Source organism: Paramisgurnus dabryanus, chromosome 1, assembly GCF_030506205.2.
Source record: "Paramisgurnus dabryanus chromosome 1, PD_genome_1.1, whole genome shotgun sequence".
Taxonomy (NCBI): domain Eukaryota; kingdom Metazoa; phylum Chordata; class Actinopteri; order Cypriniformes; family Cobitidae; genus Paramisgurnus; species Paramisgurnus dabryanus.
Genome location: NC_133337.1, coordinates 10,667,353 through 10,690,455, shown reverse-complemented (window position 1 = coordinate 10,690,455; position 23,103 = coordinate 10,667,353). Strand labels below are relative to the sequence as shown.

The following is a 23,103-nucleotide window of genomic DNA, read 5'->3' as shown; positions in this document are numbered from 1 at the left end:
GTACAGTATAAAATGGAATAGGTCTATGGAATGTCCCCACAAAACATGGAAACCAGAATGTGTGTATGTGTGTGTGTGTGTGTGTGTGTGTGTGTGCGTGTGTGCGTGCGTGCGTGCGTGCGTGTACTTCTCTCTTCATTTTAGTTTTTGCCATGATATCAATTTAGTATCTGTATCGAAATACTTTACTCGGGTACAGTAACAACATTTTGACTTTTTTGACATTTGATATTGTGACAATAGACTTAGGTCAGAAACCACTGTAATTGGAAAAGAGTCACATAAAGATTGTTCGGTAACACTTTATAATAACTGCACACTATGAAGCATTAGTAAAGCATTAGTTAAGCATTACTAAATAGTCAATTCTTCATTTATTAAACATTAATAGACATTAGTAAATAGTTTATCAATGCTTTATTCTTGATTTATAAGCGTATATATAATGTGTTTAATAATTGTCTTTTCATGCTTTATTAATGATCAATTCATAATTTATAAAATAAGTATAACATTATTTACAGACCAGTTATTAAGATGTTGTCAGTGGTTCATAAGATCATTTAGGAAGTGTAAATAAATTATTAATAAACTATGTAAATAAATGATTAATAAACTATTTAAACATTCATTTATACATCTTATTATTTAGACATATAGTAATAAGTTAGTCAGTGTGTTAATAAATGCTTCATTAACACATATTCCTACTGTAATTCATGATTAATTCAGGTAGTTATAAAACATTTAGAAGTGGTCAGTTAACTATTTTTGTGAGCTCATCTAAAGTGAGGACTATTTATGCTTTATAAAGCTTTTATAAAAGGAGATTTAAAGTCTCTGTTATCATTTAAAAAGGAAAGAAACACAACACTGAGTAATACAAAACATAAAACATATTTATTTCAAGATGCAAAAATTAAACCATACAACTGTACACTTCCAACGTGATCTCATGTGAATACGTGTGTATTTTTACGTTTCAGTGTCGTTGTACCATACGTACATTTACTTACGTTTAAAACACACTGAAGCGTATAATATCAACGTTTTGACAGCACTAATACATAAATTATTAACATATTTACAGCTTTACAAACGTACAAATTTGCACGCAAGTTATTCCTATTCATAAATATTAAAATCGCGGGCATTGACAATGTCATAATAATGACATGTTATCAGGTATATTTTCTGACCTATTTATTTAAGACAGTTCATCCATTTACCTAATGAAATGATTATGATATTCAGATAATTTCACAATAATGAACATTTTAAAACTTGTAAATAAATATCATTTCTGTATTTATTTAAAAAAAAATTAATATTTAGTTTGCCATCAGACACAAAAATGCATTTTCTCTATGCAATAAGTTATTATTACTACTAAGCAACAATTACACCAAAATACAACATAAATTCACAAAAGATGTTACTTTTATTCATTTGTTGTAATCCACATCTTTAACATTCATACGATTGCGAGGAACAGATCCAAATTCAGCCCTCGCGCGTTGGTCATAAGCTAATATAAATTTGAATTCAAATATCACGCCTCAAGAAGCTTTACGATTGCTTTACGGCAGTAATATCAAAAGCTCATTGGCTCTTTGCGTGCCACGTGACATATTTGCGTCGTTTCCATTTCCGTTGGTATACTGAAATTTAAAATAATGCATCGTGACAGAGGGAAGGCGGATCAAAGTTCTCTTGGATTAATAACTTTAATGCTTCTCTTTACTTTACTTCATATACTCCAGAGAGGACCTTGGCATTACAGAATGTTTCAAACATAGAACAGCAGTGCAGATTGTGGACATGTTTCAGTCCATTAAACAACTTATTTTTTTATATATATATATTTATATATATATATATATATATATATATATATTCACTTTCTTTGTTGTTGTTTATTTATTTATTTTTCTTTTATTATATATCAGATGTTTATTTTTCCTTTGATATGAAGTGTACAGTTGTACAGTTTAATTTTTGCATCTTGAAATAAATATGTTTTATGTTCTGCATTCTCTCAATATTAGACAAAACGTGACAGGGTCCATGCATACTCGTAAGCACACATTAGACTTAATTCTGTCACTCGGGCTCAATATTAACGACATCGAAATATCACCTCAGAGTGATGCAGTTTCTGACCATTGCCTTGTGTCATACACTGTACTTCTAGATAGGATCACTCGATCCACATCATGCTACCGACTAGCCAGAACAATAATTTCCACCACTAAAGATAGCTTTATTAGCACTCTTCCAGACCTGTCCCCAATGAAACATGTAGCAGATAACTGTGACAATCTAGATATTGTAATAGAAAACCTGAACAATGTCTGTTCTAACACATTGGATGCCGTTGCTCCCATTCAAAAAAGAGAATCTCCCGAGGGTTTTTTTCCTCCTAGGACTTTTTTTATTTCCCCAGCTAAAATGCCTGGGGTTTTTTTCTCCTAGGGGGTTTTTCAACCCGGGGAGGCAGCCTTCCTGGGCTTAACTTAGCACCATCTTTTATACGTTACATTAGTAATACGCTCACTTATTATGTTGATTCATAGCCGCAGCAAATTTAACTGCTTATGCTATTGTGTATTATGTTGTGCTATCTGTCGTTTTCTGTGCTTTTCACTGCTCCTATTAATGTATAGCTGCATTAAAACAATTTACTATTGTGAAAAGCGCTATATAAATAAAATTGAATTGAATATTACTCTTGTGTTGTGTTTGTTTCCTTTTTAAAAGATAACCAAGACGTTAAATCTAGGGATGTCCCGATCAGGTTTTTTTGCTCTCGAGTCCGAGTCATTTGATTTTGAGTATCTGCTGATACCAGTGTTTCCTCTAGGATTTTTTCCAGCTGTGGCGGCAGGGGGCGCCCATGATGATTATAAATGTACATTATTTTTTTTTAATGTAGAAAATAGGCTACAGTAAACTAACATGTATTTTTTATCATTTTCATGCTGTCATTTACTTTTCCTTATATTTATAGCATATTGCTTTTCTATGTTTGATCTAAACTGTATTTTCTTAAAAATAGTAAATAAAGTTTTATAGCTTCATAGGGATCTTTCATTGTAGTTTTAATGTAGTGTGCAAGTTCGTGCTCGGGTTTGCTGTTGCAAAGTCACGCACAGTCCTGTTAGATAATCCGCACCGCTGTGATTGACAGAACATTTATCCGACATCAGCAGGCAGCAATTTTATTCCACACCCGGCCTGTCTGACATAAAGACCCCGACCCGGTCACACCGCAAATCGCGCAGTTATAGAAACCTTTATGCCCTTCGCAGACAGATCTTAATCACAAATAAGCACGGGGACATTTAAAATCTGTTACCTATCGGAATCGAGTCGAATTCTGTTCTTGGATGTTAGACCCGCAGTTCACGCTCGCATATTGAGTCCCGACCTGGATCTACAACGCATATAACACGTTAATATTATTACACCCGTTACATCAAATATTAGAAGTTTCCCCCGCGGGTACCCCGACCCTGTTGTTTCGTCTGAAAACAGATGAAACAGTCTCACCGTCTGCCTCCAGTTTTTATTACCAACGTCCTTCTCTTCCACGGGAATAAGTTTCCTTCCAAACAGATTCAACTTATGTCTTGCAGTCCTATATGAGTTGTATTCAGTATTTAGCCTTTTGTTTTTGGACAAACATTTTATCATTTAATGTGAAACTTTGTGAGTGTCGATCTAAAGCACAGATTGACTGACAGCTGAGCGGTCAGCAGCGCGCTGCGCTTATAGCCTATACTGAATAACTAATGGCCAGATAAGTTGATAATATGAGTACAGTGATTACAAATGAATGTCCAAAAAACTCGTAATATGTTAAATCGAAAGTTTAATCATGTCTTTTCTCGCAGCCCCGCGCTGCGTCCGTGTATATGCGCCTGTGAACAGCATACGCGTGATGACCTTGCAACTTAAATTACCCTTAATTTATTGCCAGACAAATAAAAGTAAAATAACATTCGAATCTGTAAATTGTGTATTTTTATTTATGTAAACTCACAATAAGGAGAAAACCTTGTGCTTATTTAAAATAATTAAAAACATGACGTGCTTTCTGCTGCTTTGGTTTAACAGCGCATCACAAAAAAAGAACAGCAACTCAAAACTTTTTTATTCGTTTTGTCAATCTGATAATTATAACATATTTTGTGTAGACTTATTTATTTTATTATTATTTCTCAAAACAGAGACGTAGCCTAATCATCATCCGTTGATTTAAATCTATTTGTGCATGAACTAAACCCATGGGGGAAATAATGATATTTTAGGAGATTCATTTATAAATGAGTGAACAACGCGAATCCAGAAAGGAATTTTTTTCTTTCTTGCTGGGCGGACATTTCGGTATAGCTTTATTTATTTTGCGAGCTGTCGCTGTGGGTTTTGTCTAGAAGGGATACAGAAAATGGCAAAAAGTTTAGGATTAGATTTGGAGGTAGGATTTTTAGGATGAAAACAGCGGCTCTGGCTACATGAGATACACATACATCCTACAATCCTGTGAAATGTTGTGTTTAGAGTTGGGTTTGGGTGAAGGATTAGGATAAAACAGTGCCCATCCGGCGAGATTTCGTTTGCTGTATCCCTTCTATCCACAACCGCAGGCGTGGCGGGGATGTTTTAGGCGTGGCGGCCCGCCACGGTTGAATGTATATAGCGGAAACACTGTGATACCGAGTCCCAATCCGATACTTCTTTAATACATAAAAAAAGAATAAAGAAGAGCGAAAAAAGAGATCCAGGATGCTCCTTATGTCATGCCGCACACGTTGCTGTTTCTGTTTGGAGTCAAAAGGGTCTAACTCTGAGCCAGCGCATAACTATAGATGTGTTAAAAAAAAATCGAATATAGTATATATGTTCAGGGGTAAAATTGGGGTTTGTTTTGTGGGGATGCTCTGTTAGGAGGGAAGGTTCGAGGGGTAACATGTTTTATCCTGAGGACAGCAAAGCCACTGGTGTGTTTCAATGACATTTTGGACCTCTGATAGGATTTTATAACTTTCAGCTTTAAAGCTGTGCCACAGGTTGACCCAAACTTTAAAACCTAAACTTTAAATTATGCAAATCTATGAGCAGTGGCGTGCCGTGGGGTTTCAGTCAGGGCCTTCAGTAAGCATGTAAACCACATACATACTCATCTGTTACAGCTAACACACCCATATGCAAATAATGCATATATTCGGCCGCACATACAGGCACTCAGCAACATGACAGCTGATCAACAATAAGCCTAAAACAGTATGCTAGGTAAGGGTGGGTTGAACTCAGACTACATTTCACTGCATGTATCATGTAATCCCCTGCACACTGTGTGCATAGTGTCACATCCACATGCTACAGGCTTCTAGTACTGCTTTAGTAGCTTTGAGTACTGAGAAAAAGCGCTATATAAATGTAAGGAATTATTAATTATTATTCTATCAGTGCAACACGAACCACTCAATAACAATGTGCATAAGCCCTTAATAATGCTTATTTTCAGATACAAACCACAATCTGCATGATACAATACTCGACAAGTAGTAAAGCACTCACCCGTCACTTTTCAGTCACATACCCGAGGACATGAGAGCTGCGCTGTGTTACTGAAGTCAGTCGTCTCATCCACCATAACTGACACAAAATTTTTTCTTCTTTGATGTGATCATTTAACACTTCTGACACTGCATTTATTATATGGTTTTGATTTTTTCCTGACGGTCCTGTAAAAACTGTGGCCGTGGCAAGATGATGTTGCAAGTCAGCATCATGCTCCGCTATAGCTTTAACAATTCCAAGTAATTACCCCTGTTCAGCGAATCTTCATCGTCTCCCAAAAAGAGAACACAGTCACTCACTAAGACGCTTCAGAATGTCCCGGTTCTTTCTGACCCTCTCATTGTGGACGCTGATCTCCCTCTACTCGTTAAGTTCCAAATCCACAAGACTTTCACCAAAAGTTTTTAAATGCATGACTGACATTATTATGGCGCTCGGAGCCTTGGTGTTTAAGAGCTGCCTTCGTGAAGCTGTTCAGACTGTCAAAGCCAGAATCATTCCATGTCCCTTTACTCGTATTAAAAAGTAAACACGGCCAACAAAATAACTTCTTGTGCTGGGGCAAAAAGATCGCGTGTATCTGCAACAGCGGATGTCATTTTCTTTAATAACTGAATTTCGCGCTCACGTTGGAAATTGATGACAGACGTCAGGGGTAGCGCTGGGCACGTCGCTAGACCCGGAGGACGTGCTGTCAATAAACGTCAAAATTTGATTGGTTGATGTTTCTGTCACTAAAGATTGTAACAAATCAGATGTGTTGTCCTTCAACACAAGCCTAGCAGTATCTGTAGAGCTGGCCCCAGCTGAATAAGCTGCTTTTTATGTGAATTTTTGAGGGTACTCCGGTTCAACCTCAACAAAACTAACGAATTTTGCGGACATTACACCAATGAAAAAAAATAGCATACTAAAGAAAAACATTTAACACTTTGTTGTTGGGGAAAAAATTATTTTTGATTTTATTTTAGGGCCAGCAGAGAAGGCCCTGCTGGTCCTGACGGCCCACCACTGTCTATGAGTCTATCACCCTATATGCATTTGTTGCACATGTCATTATGCACAATTGATCAAATTTTGAAGGAAGTTAAAGACTCAACCTCCTTGACTAATTTAGGCTTAAGATAGGCTACCCAAAAAGATTCAATTAACTCAATTAACAAGAAAAACAACATACTGATTCAGCAATAGGCTATGTCTAATAAATTAGCCATTGAGATTCCCTAAGCTGGTCAGCTGTTAGTTAAACAATCACTATAGTTAGGTCGTAATTGATTTGTATAATCAAAATACATTATTTTACTAAACTATGCAGTAAGCTGTATGCAGGTGTCTAGTTAACATATTAAAATAAGATGAATGACATGGCTATACATACTTTAATACTTTGTTTCTAGACTTCTATTAAGTTTTTTCGACGTGTGCACCCTTCTTACCTCTCTCTATCTTCCATCTCTACAATGTATAATGTGATCATCCTGCGCGAATGCACGTTCTTGAGGTTCTGAGTGAGACACGGAGCTGCGTACTGATGTAGATTAACTGAGCACATAGTGACAAAAACGATCGACGCGTCGTTTAAATGAGCGGTAAAAACCCGGTTTTGTCGTAGATACACAGCACGAGTGTTTGAAGCCTGTGAATGGAAACACGTCATTATTCGTGTCAGTTCACACGCACCAGCGCAGCGCGTACACTGGCTCGGAGCAGAGCGAGACCTACAGTCTGTGTGCCGGGCTAAGCCCCAGACGGCCCTTGCCCAATTTAAACCCTGCATATGTATCCGAGTCCTGATCGGAAGGTAACGTCCGATTCCGATCGAGTCTGAAACCATGTGATCGGGGCCGATTTCCGATCACGTGATCGGATCGGGACATCCCTAGTTAAATCTCCTTTATAAAAGCTTTACAAAGCATAACTAGTCCTCACTTTAGATGAGCTCACAAAAATAGTTAACTGACCACTTCTAAATGTTATATAACTACCTGAATTAATCATGAATTACAGTAGGAATATGTGTTAATGAAGCATTTAGTAACACACTGACTAACTTATTACTATATAATAAGATGTATAAATAAATGTTTAAATAGTTTATTAATCATTTATATACACTTCCTAAACGATCTTATGAACCACTGACAACATCTTAATAACTGGTCTGTAAATAATGTTATACTTATTTTAGAAATGATGAATTGATCATTAATAAAGCATGAAAAGACAACTATTAAACACATTATATATACGCTTATAAATCAAGAATAAAGCATTGATAAACTATTTACTAATGTCTATTAATGTTTAACCCTCTGGGGTCTAAGGGGTTTTTAGGGCCCTGGGTAAGTTTTGACATGCACTGACATTTGTGACCAGTCACGGAAAGTAGGGACACAAGTCGGATCTGGGCATTTTGAGTTATTCACAGATTCTGAAAGTGCAGTTTCTAAGCTTTCCAACGATGTGTAACACATGGAAATCTGATAAGATTTGTAGAGGTTGTGGCCATTTGAATATAGGAACTCAGAAATACTCAAACCGAGAAAATCGAGACGAAAGGGACTCTTCTTTTCAGCTGGGGGAGACAATAGGGCTCATTTACATCTCATTTAGCTAAGCCATGCCCCCTGTAAAACCCTTTTTGGGATGTTCTAGCATCATATGTAGTATTTTATGACCAAATGACAACCCGCAAAAATAAACATGACTCTTTTACCTTTGTGGGGATCACAAGTCGAATCCAGTCTGTTTCAGATTATCCAATGTCCATATTTGTCCACAAATGCGTATAATCCGTGAAATATAGATTGTTTACATCAGATTTCGCATGAATGTCTGGTAATACAATATAATATATAATCTTAAGACTATTTAAATCGTAACATGTAAGGGTATATGAGCTTACATTCCGTTAAACACATGAACCCCCCTTCAAAGTTTGTATTTAAAATAGGGAATAGATCATCCAAACAGCGCCGTCGAAAACGTGACATCCTTTAGAGAGGTTACCAATGGCTCGCTCGTTCCTCCATCAGCCAATGACTTCATGGAAAATATTGATAGACAAAACATGTAGCCAATTATATGAAGAATACAACTATATCTGTGTAACTTCTGTGTGTTTGGACTCATGCTGCGCTGCAAGAACTGACATACAGATGACGTCAAAGTACCGCGAGAGCGAGTCAAAATTAAACTACTCCGTAAGATTTCTTGAAGAGCTCTCGCGGTACTTTGACGTCATCCGACTGCGGCGCCGCATAAAGTCAGTGACGCGGCTGACGTACGATGCGGCTGACTGTTATTTGTTCCGCCCCAGCTTCTTTTATTTTTCTTTTGTTTTGTGCGCCCGAGCTTTACAGTCTGGGGAGACGCAGGCTATAAGTTTGAAAAAAAAAAAACTTAGCAAACATGTCTGAGGAACAGGGCAGCGCGTCACTACAGTCACGTGACTTCACGCTCGAGCCGGAAGAGAAGACAATGCTGAATAAAGTCGTAATTCTGCTATTTTTGGACCAAACTGTATTTTCGATGCATCAACACAATCTTACTGACCCACTGATGTCACATGGACTACTTTGATGATGTTTTTATTAACTTTCTGGACATGGAAACCATACATAGATTTTCAATGAAGGGGAAAGCTCTCGGACTAAATCTAACGATAAAACATCTTAAACTGTGTTCCGAAGATGAACGGAGGTCTTCCGAGTTTAGAACGACATAAGGGTGAGTCATTAATTACATTATTTTCATTTTTGGGCGAACTATCCTTATTTAGTAGTCACGCTGTTCCCTTTGTGGGCGGAGGCGAAAACACAAGCTTATACAGTATGTAAATATACACACAGACAATGACGCCCCCCGCTGCACGCTAGAATCTCCGGAAAAACAAGCCTATTTTAACCGCAAAATGTACGCTTTTAAATATACAAAAACTGCTATCTCAAACATGGAGAGGCTTCTTCGTGATCTCAACTAACAGATTCTGCAATAAAACGAAAATCACAAATTTCAAAAAAAAAACTTTGTTTCTCATTTTCTCGAAACTTGTGCTGCCGACTTGAGTCCCTGGTTTCCGTGACGGGTCACATTTGTGCTTTTTTCAGTTGCTTAAAAACATATTAATGGCAAAAGTCTCATAACACTGTGTTCAGCACAAACTGGGCTACAATATTATATGATCAACATGTATGTACATGTTTGTATTTTTAAGAGAAAAATGTTTATGCATAGTTTTTGAAAAAGCTAATTTTTAAGTCACTGATATAACTCCACAAAACTCATTCTAAACATGTTTTCCAAAGACTTTTAAAAACATGATCTAGTAGTCTAGAGTTTTTTCTTCAGAATGATGTGAAAATCATTCTGCCTACTCATTCACATAAAACAATATAATGATTTACAATTTCTAAGACACTTTTGCTTGGGAAAGGCCGTATGCGTGAAGGCGGGAAAGCTCCTGAATAATCTGTGATTGACAGGTGATGAACAAAAGAGTTGAATAATGAGCCTTGTAGGAATGTTCAACAATGTAACTTTCTCTGTAGTAAAACCATGATAAGGTTAACTTGGGAATTTATAACAAAAAAATTTCAATAGAAATATATATATATATATATATATATATATATATATAGAAATGTTTTCTATTAATTTCAAAGTATACCTTTAAAAACCATGGTAAGCATGGTAAAGGGTACTGTTTGGCCATCGTAATGAACACAGGGTTAGTGTTTGGTTGGCCAGCGAGAGGTTTACTTTTGTGCAGTAAAAAGCTCAAAAGAAGAAGAGCCTATCGTTGTCTGGACTCTGGTTTGTGTTTTTGTAATCATTATAGTAGAAACACGCGTGATAAACTTAATCAAAGTTTGTTTACAGCCGCCGCCATTACCTCACGTGTTGATCATGAAAGCAGTGAATGTGTGCACACGCGAGTGATCCTGTGTTTAATAAACTTGCTGTGCGGAGATGTGCGCTTAGACGCAACTAAATAAGGATTGTACTGTTTGCAATTAGGGTTGGGCGATGTCCCCATAAATTGGCAGTTGACGATGGTTACGTAAACCATCGCGATGGACGATGATATCGTTAGGCGGGGGGGTATTTTAATTTTTCGTTATTATTCGTTATTATATAATTATTATTCGTTATTTTACTTTATTACTTCCACTTAAGAAGAGTTGTGCACTTTTTATTTTAATATATATTTTACATAAATACTGTTCTGTACTTAAAATCTATAATTTTGTTATTTTACTATCCCAACTAATGTCTCTTTCCTATAGGTTGCACATAAGGGGAAAAAGTAGCTTTAATCCACTGAAGAAGAGTTGTGCACTTTTAAGCACCTTTTAATCTCTTTACATAAATATTTTTTTCTATTTAAAAGCTATAATTTCATTATTTTACTAACCCAACGACTCCTCCGCGCTTTCCAAATTTTGCATGTAAATATCTGTGCATATGTGCCACCAGTACTCCGTCAGAGAGCGGGTCTTCAGCACCGCGGGGAGCAGCCAGCACTTCAATCCGCAGCTTATTAAAACTAGACAAAGTGAACAGGGCCAGACACATCTAAATTTAAACATGGTCTGTGTATGTAAATCCCGCGTTTCGGTCGGAGTGTTTTTCCCGTTTTCTTGTTCTTGACGTTCCCTGAATTCTGGGTTTATATCTTAATCTGCCGCTTCAGTGCAGTATAGCCTCAATGTAACAATGAGCACGATCTCCCGAGACACTACAAAAGGCTACTAATAAATTATTAATATGGGCTGTTTTCTTGTACAAAATTAAATATTTTAAGATAAATGTACAACATGTAAAAAGACAAGATTCTAGCAATGTCAAGATTAGAGATGGGCATTTTCCAGTAATTTACTAATTTTTTTAATATTTAATTTTTCGAATATTTAAGCTCTTAAAGAACGAATATTCGTTTATTTAAATTATGTTAATTAAGACATGCGTGTTTTGTATTTTTCATTTTGTCATAATTTCCCAGAAGGCTTATAATTAGGAAATATCCACAGCAAGCTAAACTTATATTCTGTATGTATATATATGTTAGGGCTGGGCGATTCGTCCCCATAAAAAAATCTGAGATTTTTTTATAAAAAACTCGATTTACGATTCGAATCGATTTTTTTTCCCCGACCCCATTTAAAACAAAATAATTGCAAACTGTATATATTTTTAAAATATATATTTATTATATTTAATTAAAATGCATCAACAAAAAATTGGGAAGGAATGAAGATTGGCGAATGCAAAATGTATGTCAGTGTTTCCCACAGATCTGAAATTTACTTGTGGTGGTAGCTGGTGAAAAGGGCAATCATTATAATCCACGGACAAAAAATGGTCTACTATACATGTGACACAGAACTAATAATGTGTGACACAACACAATACTTTGAATTATTGAACATTAATATTAATTTCACATTATAGTTCATTAATCTAACCACCCCAAACTTTCTTTGTCATGAACAAAGCTGACACTGTTTGTCAAAGCACCACGAAAACACTTTCTGTTTTTGCACTGGTATATGAAGCAATTTGACGACCCCTTTTATCAAACTCAATATATACAATACTATGTACAGTATATTAAAAGACAGTGCAGGTCTATAGATTATAAATGTGACTGATGTTATAATGGTAATAATTTCTAGAGATAGGCACTTTTACTGCTTCTGCTTTCTATTTCTCTTTTGCCGATTAAAAAAGCTTAATCCACTCATTATTTCAGATTTAAAAGTTTACTTGCTGTCCTGATGACAGACTTTACATTACAGCTTAGCGTTTTTTTATATCCTGAGTCAGCTTTAGCTTTGCTCGTTCAGTGCAATGGGCTTGACATTAGCACTGCTTTTTGCTACAATCTCTGTGCAAACTTTTTAGATTTTAGAAAAGATATGGTCTATTAATAGTATAGATTAGATTATAAAAAAATGGATTAAAGAAAATGCAGCGCGTGGGCGCAACAAGAGCCAGTTGTCATCACCATAGAAACCGGAGGCACGCTGAAACTTCACTCGAGCTTTAGGTAGCGCTCACGGCAGTTCTCCGGTCGAATCGGGTTTTACACACAATATTAACCATACTTGGGACTCAAAGTAATAAACTAGGACCGACCCGGACCAGACTGACCATTTCTAATATAAACCCGGAACCGTACGGGTCCTCTCAGGGAAGAAAGACCTCTAATGGTAAAACTCTGCTCAAGTTCAGAAACATAAAGGATACAATGTGACACTGAGGTTGCTTCGCGTCGCACCCAATTCATTGAGAAACGAAGAGCACGTGAACGGACACTCAACGGGAGAGACACAACGTGCTTGCACGCAAAATGAAGCCAACTTGGATGCTATAAACACATATGCACATAAGCATATGCGACCATTTTGGTCGCAGTGTAGTTCCCTGGCTGCTCAGTTACCTCAGTATGTGCTGCAGTTGATCCAGTTTGCCGCGCTGGATGATGAGTTTATGATGCGCTGGATAATGAGTTTATGACGCGTGCATCTTCACGGGCTCTCTCAACAAAACACGGGTCATCCAGTCGAGTTCAGAAAATACGGAAATTCGTAAAGTGATTTTTTTTCCCTGGGCGGGTCCATTTTACCTGGGCGGAATGCCCAGTAGAGCCTATGTTTGGGAAACACTGTATGTACTGCTCCATACTGCAGAGGGGGAGAAAAAAAATCTAAAAAAATCGATTTTTTTAAAATATGAATCGATTTGACCTGCCAACTCGATTTTAAAATCAAATCGATTTTTTTCCCAGCCCTAATATATGTATGTATTTTAAGTTGAAAACATTGTAAATATATATATATATATATATATATATATATATATATATTTTAAATTCTTCTTAAAAAATATCCTTCAGAAAAAAAATGCATTAAAACTTAATGCGGAGCGAAGTCTAGTCAAATCCTTAGTTTCAAGTCGGTCGTTAGTATTAATTCATTACTGTTTGATGTTACATACATTATATTATACCAAATATTATACACTAACCCCAAATCTAAGCGAAGTTTGAGGACTTGCGAAGTTTAAAGTTTGAGGACTTGACAAAGTAGGCTATCATCATCATTTAAACAGACTCAAAACACCAAGAGCCCGGAGCAAACGAAAAAACACATCTACATAACCGACTGCTCAGTCGCCATATAAATATCTTCTCAGTTTAGTTTGACGTATTTGTGAATAAAGAAAACCATATTTATCCTACCTGCTTCAGTGAAAGCCCGTTCTTCTGACTAGAACCAATAATGCCGGTGCTGCGGAGAAAACTCTTCCTGATGATGGTTATCCGATAAAAACAACAGACGGATTGAACAAGATTGAAAATCTGTATTTAACATTATTTTACAAATAACTTAAGCTGGCTCGATACATTATTTTTGACTGTGCAAAGTTACTAACGTTAGCTTAATTTAACAACATTTTACAAAGACGGTGCTTTGCTTTAAACTGCCATGTGCAGTTATCCGGTTCATTTTCGAAAGAGCACCGCATATAATAAATGCTCTCCGTTTCATTTCGTTCTCCGTGTCTGTCTCTTTATTAACAAAATAAAGTAGACTTTATAACAGAAAGCTTACAAATCTCTCATGATGTGTTGATTCGGGCGGCGGAGAAGCACGTTTAATAACACGTGAGCCCTCACTGAGCCAGTGGCCAAATACGGCGCAGCGGGGACAAACCCGGAGATAAAAGGAAAAACTTAAATTCATCTGCAATCTGCATTGCCAAACAATCAGAAATACATACAAATTAATGTTCATGTATATTTTACATTTAAGTCTGTAAAAGACAGTATAGATGAAGTGAAAAAGCATTAAATAAGTTGTTACCCTTTGGTGGCACATTAAAAACAAACAAACATTCGAATAGCATTTTTTAAATTCGAATTATTATTGCCATTCGAATATTCGAATATCCGTGCCCATCCCTAGTCAAGATCAAATGCCCGACAGGATATTTTCACAGACTAATACACATCACGTCTCACGTCTTCTATTTAATTTATAGAGCAATTCACGCAAAGATATTAGGTTAACTATAGTCTATATAGAAGAGAGTAAGTGTATGTCGACTCGCAGCGGAGTGGGGAGGGGGCGTGGCATCACGATGGTGTCTCTCCATCGTGATGTCAGTCAACCATCACGATGGACGATGATATCGTCTATCGGCACAACCCTATTTGCAATAACGTATTTTATAAGAATACCAAAAAGCGCGTCGAGTTTCCTGACTCGCGTGTTTGTGTATTTGCATTCGGGTCGCGTGAAATGTTTGACGGAAAGACAAAGAAAACACTCGCGTCTGCAGATACTGACACACATACGCAAGTACATAAGGATTTGGATGTCATGTTTGATGCACTCGGATGAAACAACTCAGCATAACAAGGAATAGAAGACTGGGTTGAGGATTGCGTATCCATTGATTGCAGGAGGCACGAGTTATGCATATGGATGTTTCTGCTCGTTCACTTCAATGGCGCGGGGGTGTGGCGATCTCATCTCATTACAGATAATGAGGTAACAGGAGAAAGACGGTACTTCTCATCCTTCTCATACAGTTTACACCGAATGACAATATCTGTTTTCGATCTCACTTACATCATTTAAAAGTAGACATTCCAAGCATTATGTAGATATGTATCTTTTGTTTTTATGACAAGTATTCGTTAAGTTACAGTTAATTTTTCTGACGCGTTTCTGAAAAGACTTCACTAAGGAAAAATAAAGAGTTTGCGGCGCCCGCGCCAAAGTCGACCCCAGAGTGTTAATAAATGAAGAATTCACTATTTAGTAATGCTTAACTAATGCTTTACTAATGCTTCATAGTGTGCAGTTATTATAAAGTGTTACCGATTGTTCAAAATGTCTCTTTTGTGTTAGCAAACATGTTTACAATGATAATGTTTAGAGCAAATGAATAATGACAGATTTTATATTTTTGGGTGAAGGAATTTAAGCTCACGGTTACAGGCGACTCCAGCATCTTGTCCATGGGTACAGCTGCTTGTTCCTAGTTCCTTTGATGGACATTGTGTTACTGTTGACTCATTCCCAGAACAACTCACATCATCCAGCCACACAGGTCCTGAACCCTCACCAAAAAATGCCCCAGTCTCTGCTGCTATAGGAGACCCACAACCCATGCTATTACACACCACTGCAGCATCTGTTAAATCCCAGCCAACATCACAGATGGTTCCCCATTGATTATTATATAAAACCTCCACTCTTCCAGAACACTGATTAAATCCATCTACCAGTTTAACATCTAAAGGAGAGTGAATGAAAAGTAGATTTTAGTGTCTAAGTAATTCTTGCAATTTTTTTTTGCAATTTAATAACTAAGTTTAACAAAATAGTGTATTACATTTAATATTATAATACTGTTATTATGTTCACTTATTTATTTCTGAAGAGACCGCTTTGCAATTATTTACTGCACATTAGTTTGCATAAAGTCTGGTTCTGTGCGTATATATTTTGTTTCCAATAGGATCATAATTTGTATACAGTCAAAAATATCCTGAAAAGTCCCTTAAAGGGTTGAGCTAAGACTGGTACAAAAAGTTAAAAAACACTATCATATCCTACCTTGACAGATGACTCCAACATCATATGAATGGTCACAGTTGTGTGATCCCCATGCAAGAATTCCACACCCCTTTAGTGAGGATTCAACCCCTGCACATTGAACATCATCCATCCATATTGTTCCTACACCAGGTCCAAAGAAGATAAAAGCTTTTGCGTCAGTACTGGTCGGACAGCCAACCTCTTTACAAACCACTGCAGCATCAGCAGAGTCCCAGGAATCTGCACACACTGTTCCCCATGTCCCACTATGAAGAACCTCCACTCGTCCAGAACATGAGTTACTGCCATTCACCAACCTGACAGGAGCTAAACATAAATAAAATATGTTATTAAAATGGTTTACTAACCATATTTTACAATTACAAATCAACACAGCAGTTTAGTCGAGGGGAAGATTTTACATGATGACTCATGTATAATTAATGTCTGTCATTGGAAAAAGAGTCAAATAAAAAAATTTCATAATGTCTTTTTTTAGAAGATTTAAAATGATATGGTTTAAGCAGATCAATTATGACAGAGTTTAATTGTTTTTTAAATATTTAAATAGGCTATTAAACTCACGGTTACAGATGACTCCAGCATCGTTTGTATGGGTACAGCTATGTATTCCCCATTTTGTTGATGAACAGCTACCCAATGAAGCCTCACTCCCATTACAAAGTGCAGCATCCATCCATATTTGTCCAGAACCTGCTCCAAAATAGGCAGCACTTTTCACCTCTTGAGCATCTGCACAGCCAACTTCTCTACACACCACTGCAGCGTCTGATAGATCCCAGCCGTTATCACACACTGTTCCCCATTCACCATCATGAAGAACCTCCACTCGTCCTGAACAAGGGTTACTGCCATTCACCAACCTAATTAATGCTAATGTTACAAACAAACAGGATAAGGATTATTTGCATTTTATGTTTGCCTCTTTGGTTCTGTTCAGTATACAATTTGTTTATAAAATACATTTACCTTGACAAATGACTCCTGCGTCTCCACTATGTCCACAGTTGGTTACTCCCCACCCCGCACTTTTACAGTTTTTCAGTAATGACTCTGTACCAACACAACTTACGTCATCCATCCATATTTTTCCTGAACCTTGTCCAAAATATGCTAAATTCTTTGCCTCTATAGCATCTCCACACCCCAACTCTTTACACACCACTGCAGCATCAGTAGAGTCCCAGTAATCACCACACACTGTTCCCCAGGTTCCATTATAGAAAACCTCCACTCGCCCAGAACATTGGTTAAAACCATTCACCAACCTAACAGAGGCTAATATTACAAACAGTTTTAGTGACTGGAATGTTTTACATTTTTTTGTTTGTCACTGTGGTATAATTAAACTTGTATATAGGTTATATTTACCTTGACAAATGACTCCAGCATCTTGTTTATGTTTACATTTGTTTGCTCCCCAGGGCTGTGTATCACAGTCTGAAACTGAAATCTCAGTTCCATCACATTTTAAATCATTCAGCCATATTTCTCCTGAACCTTCACCAAAATATGCATCTGACTTTGCCTCTGTAGCATTTCCACATCCCATTTCTTTACACACCACTGCAGCATCTATTAAATCCCATTCATCATCACACACTGTTCCCCATTCACCATCATAAAAAACCTCCACTCGTCCAGAACAAGAGTTATCACCATTTACCAATCTCAGAAGAGCTTCAACTTGAAGTCCATTTCTAAAATCTGTGTGAATTCATAGGACATGATGTCAAACAGGCATGCATACAGATTACATAATTTTTTATAAACCATTTATGACTGTGATAGATTACAATTTTCTAAATGAGCATTGAGCAGGGGCTGAACATTTAAAGGGACACTTCACCCATTTGCATTAATCTTTGTATAGTTAGCCCCCAGTAATATTTTTGAATGGTCGTGCATCATTTCCTCAGTTGCCACTGAGACAGGAGCAATACAGATTTCACTGTTGCACTTCCTTCTTCCAATGATGTAAAAATCATAATTTTGCATCATTGAAAGAAGGAAGTGCTATATCTTAGTGTAGGAAGTGAGACTACAAACACCACTTTTCTCGGTCAAATAGGCACCAAATTCGAAATGTTTGTTACATTTCGACTACAAATTTGACACACTTTCAAGAAAGATTAATGTTTGTACGGGTGAAATGCTCCTTTAATGTCAGTATGTTATTGTAAAAGTACAAAAGAAACACATTTAAAGCTGTGCATATCTTTAGTTTTTCCTTACCAAGCAAGTGAACAAGGAACAAGAAAAATAACATGATGCCTGCAAAGAAATGATTTTTTTTTATTTAATTAGTTTGCCTAATAAAAACAAATAAAGCAGATGTCAGAGTTTTTGTCTTTCATCATTAATAATTTTTTGAGGATTTAGATCATTCTTATTAAAACTTTTTTTTTGTACTTCACTAAATGAGGTTTAGGTTTCTTACAGCAAAAGAAATTGTAAGTAGTTAAGAAGTTAAGCATCACATCAGAATTCACAACACACTGTCAGTATATAATATATATATATATAACTCAATAAAATAACGGCATTTACCAATTATTCGATTTCTTGAACCTGGCAAAATATCAGTCCGGTTTTGCAGTTTCTTTGTCCTCAGAATGAAATAAAGTCAAGGAGACGTGCAGATGTTTTTATTTGAACTTGGAATCACCTGCCGTTTCTGCTCCTCCTCTCAAATGACTCAGCAAACAATGTTAATCTTTGCATTTACATGTAAGGATTAGCAGACGGGTTTAACCAAAGCAACTTACAGTGCTTTCAAAATACTGTCTGGGCTACATTTATTCAGCATGTGTTCAAACGTTCAAACGTACATTCCTAAGCTGGAAAAAAACAACCCACCTATAATTTAGTTGAAATGTTTAATTAGTGAATAGTATAGCCTTGATAGAAGGAACGATATAAGGATAGATAGATCATTTACAGAATTAACTATTCTGTGATCAGATCCAAACATACTATTGAAACTAAATTTGATGGCACTCCATTGAAAACACTACCCAGTCTCACGAGGTTTCGTGATATAGTCATGTAATTTTTTTATTCTTTTTTTGTGATATTATCACAAATTTCCGCGTTTTTTCGTGAACGTATAACAAATTCCTGTTTTCGTGTGATTATCACGTATTGGTTACTCAACTGCTTTTTCCTATTTTTGAACCATTGTCGCTTCGGTTTAGGGTTAGATTTGGTGCTTGCATTAGAATGTCACTTTATACATTGGTTTATACAATTTTTTCTGATTTATTTTTTAGGGTTAGAGTTGGGTTTGTGTAGGGATGTCATTTTATGTAAATCTAACCCTAAACCGAAGTGACAATGGTAAGAAAATAGGACAAAACAGTTGAGTAACCAATATGTGATAATCACATGAATAAACACGGAAATTTTTGATAATATCACGAAAAAAATGACATGAATATATAACGAAATTTCGTGAGACTGGGCTGTATCAGAATCCCAGCAAGCTATTTTCTCTAAAACAAGGCAAAATTTGGGCTACCAGTGAAAGTCTAATAGACATCTAACCATATAGTCCAATAATAGATGATACATATACTTTTAGAACATGTAAAAGAAAAGAAAGCAAACACCTTGAACATCTGTTGACTTTGCTTACATGATGGAATATCTACAAGTTATTTTCGCAAAAACGTGGGTTACTCATAGGCGGACTATATTGGGTGTATAGTTAGCCATCATTTTACTGTCTCGGTTTTATTTGCTGGGAGTTAACTCTTTAAGCTGTGGGCAATCTGTCTGTATTTATTTATGTCAATGGGATCATATATAGTGTGCCAGTGACAAAAAATGCCTCAAAGAGTAATAACATTTGCTATTCAAAGCACATGGAAACATTTTCAAATTTTCGAAATGCTTGAGTTTAACATTTGTTTAAATTTACATGAACAACCTAAATAAAAAGAAACCTCATGCCAAAACTATACAAAGCAAATCAAGAGTCTAAAAGCTGAACCTCTGAACCACAGAAGCCTGTTATAGCTCAAATAACCATTTCTGAAGTTCTGTCCTTTAAACTGTTTCAAACCAAATTAAGACCAAGAATTTTTCTCATATTTTAATTTGATCATGAAAGGGCCACTGTATCCTATGAGCCCTATCATACACCTAGCACAATGCAAGATGCAAGTGTTTTTTGCGAGTTTCAACCCAAGGCAGTCATCTTTTTCATGTCCACATCACACTGTTCAAAATAGCAAATGCATTTGCACCCATTTGTGCGGTCATGAGCATTTGGCTTATTGTTGGCATGTTGCTATTTTGAGGCAACTAAAATAGACTAAGCCATTGACCAACTAAAACCTTGTCTAAGGTCAATGGGCAATATTGTTTTTGTTATTTAAAGAGCACGTAAGTAATATGCGCCTATAAACGGGACGACAACGTGTTTGCTAACTACACACATGGCTAAAAAATTGTAAGGATTAAAATGTTGAAGGATTAAAAAGTATTATTATTGGACAGTTTACAGTACTTTAGAAGGCTTTACCTCTAGCTTTTAAAAGTTGCTTTTAATGTGTTAATATTGCATTTATTTTAGATTTTTTTTCAATGCCGTTTATTGTTTATTATGACTTTGTATCTTTGGATATGGTCAGATGAGAACCATTTAAAGTAATATTTTTCAAAACACTGAGGGCGATGTCCCAGTGCTGAAGCACCTCTCTACACGTTTGCAAATTCTTTATCTCTTGTTTGTTACAAATAAAGTGAATATGTGTCATACTTTATCAGCAATTAAATACTGCTAATTTTACTTCACTACTGAAATAACAATGTCTAAAAGAGAACCAAAGCTTTAATTACAAAAATAACCATTTCAATAAATAAAACACAACACACTTTTAACATCAATCTTAACTCATTCCACGTCCTTTTTCTTCTATAAATATATAATATATAAACATACAAATATATCAAATAAAAGAACAATATGGGTAGGTTTCTTCAAAAATACCAAACGTCTTGCAAAAAGCTGAAATTATTGCATTTTTGTAAAGGAATTTTGTTAGAGATCACATTCAGAACGATTATCAAAACATTAACAGAGTTTAAAATTAATGAGTTTTTCTTCAATTTTTTTATAAATTGGCTAAGAGCGCCATCTTTTATTCTCTTTATTTTTCTTTTATTTGATGATATAACTCGTCAATGATGGGGAAAGAGGTAAACTGGTGGTTCACTTAATTTCTTTTACACCATTAAAACAGCAATAACAAAGTAAAACAACATAATAAAATGTTATAATTTTCAAAAAAAAAAGAGTTTGTTGTGTGTGTGTGTCATGTTTGTGTGTCTAGGGCGCACCACAAACAAGTGTCTATGTAGGTCAGTAAATGTGGTAAAAGCATGTGACTTAAGGCTGAGCTCTAATTGGCTGGTTTCAGATCTGCCTTGGGGCGCAGCACTGTGCACCCCAAACCCTCCCACGTATGTTGTAAGCAAATAAATATTATTTAATCAAGTTTTTAACCTCATGTATTTGGATCGTTCTCAGAGTCTCATAACCTCATTGCAGATTGTCGTTTAACTGATAGTTACAGTATTGATCATTGGAAGCAAGTTAAAATATCTTGAAATAAAGGAAAATATGATTTTATCCTTACAAAATCACTCTTTACAAGGTGTTTAGTTGAAAAATAAATAAAGGATTAAAAAGCTTGATTGACCAACGAAGTCAAATGATTGCAGTCTGTGTGCTCCACCACTTCTTATGACAGATGGAGTTGGCTATCTGGATATGATGTAAATAATAACTTTTATTGTTTTCCCTATTTGAAACCCACATTATATTTAGATTTACAGATTCATAGTACATTTTTTCATGCTTTAACAGTTGACTTCAACAGTAACATTTTCAGCATTTTGGCTAAGCAGTAATGATATTTATCACCTGATAAATGGCTATTAACAGTCCTGCATTATTACAGTATAAGATTGATTTTGAGTTTGTTTGTGCCCCCCAATTTGTTTTAGCACCAGCCCCCACTGCCCTTGAGACTGCTGGCTCACTGTCTTGATTATGAAGCCAGCTCACACCCACATCCTCACACCAGAACTATATATCCCTTAGCTGGTGGCATGATAACATGCTACCACCTGGCTCTTTGGTTTCCTTGTCTACCATGGTCCTGCACAGTCAGTGTGACCATCATCCACCATGTTCCTATCTCAAACACATTTTTGCACATGTGAAGAATGATAGAGGTTCTTGACCCAGTGTAAGTGTCACTTTTATATTTGTGTGGTTGTAATGGTAAATATATATTTACCATTACAAGCCTCAACATAACCTCACCATCATTAGGGCCCGAGCACACCGGGGTGTGAGGACCCTATTGTTCTTCAAGGAGTTATTAGGGCCCGAGCACACCGGGGTGAGAGGACCCTATTGTTTTTGCTCGGTTTATTATTATTATTATTATTAGGGCCCGAGCACACCAGGGTGTGAGGACCCTATTGTTTTTGCTCCGTTTATTCTTCTTCTTCTTCTTCTTCTTCTTCTTCTTCTCCGAAATGGATCGCATTTTTGAGGGCCTAAACATACCCGAAAACTCATGAAAATTTGCACACGCGTCAGAAGTGGCGAAAATTTACATGTAGTATAGGCGTCAGAAGTGGGCGTGTAAAAATGGCTCGATAGCGCCACCTGCAAAATTTCAAGAGAACAGCCCCCCCACTACGAAAAACTTACAGATACGAAATTTGGTAGGATCATCTATTACTCCAAGACCTACAAAAAAGTCTCTTGGAGCTAAGCTCTAAACCCCACAGGAAGTCAGCCATTTTGAATTTTCTCTGTCATTTTTTGACATTTCCAAGCGTCGTACTTTAACGAACT

The 23,103-nt window shown here is 36.4% G+C and overlaps 1 pseudogene; it reads right to left on the bottom strand.

The window, feature by feature from the left end:
- Positions 1–15,559: 15,559 nt before the first annotated feature.
- Positions 15,560–22,414, bottom strand: LOC135747041 (scavenger receptor cysteine-rich domain-containing protein DMBT1-like; annotated as a pseudogene).
- Between the last annotated feature and the right edge of the window lie 689 nt (positions 22,415–23,103).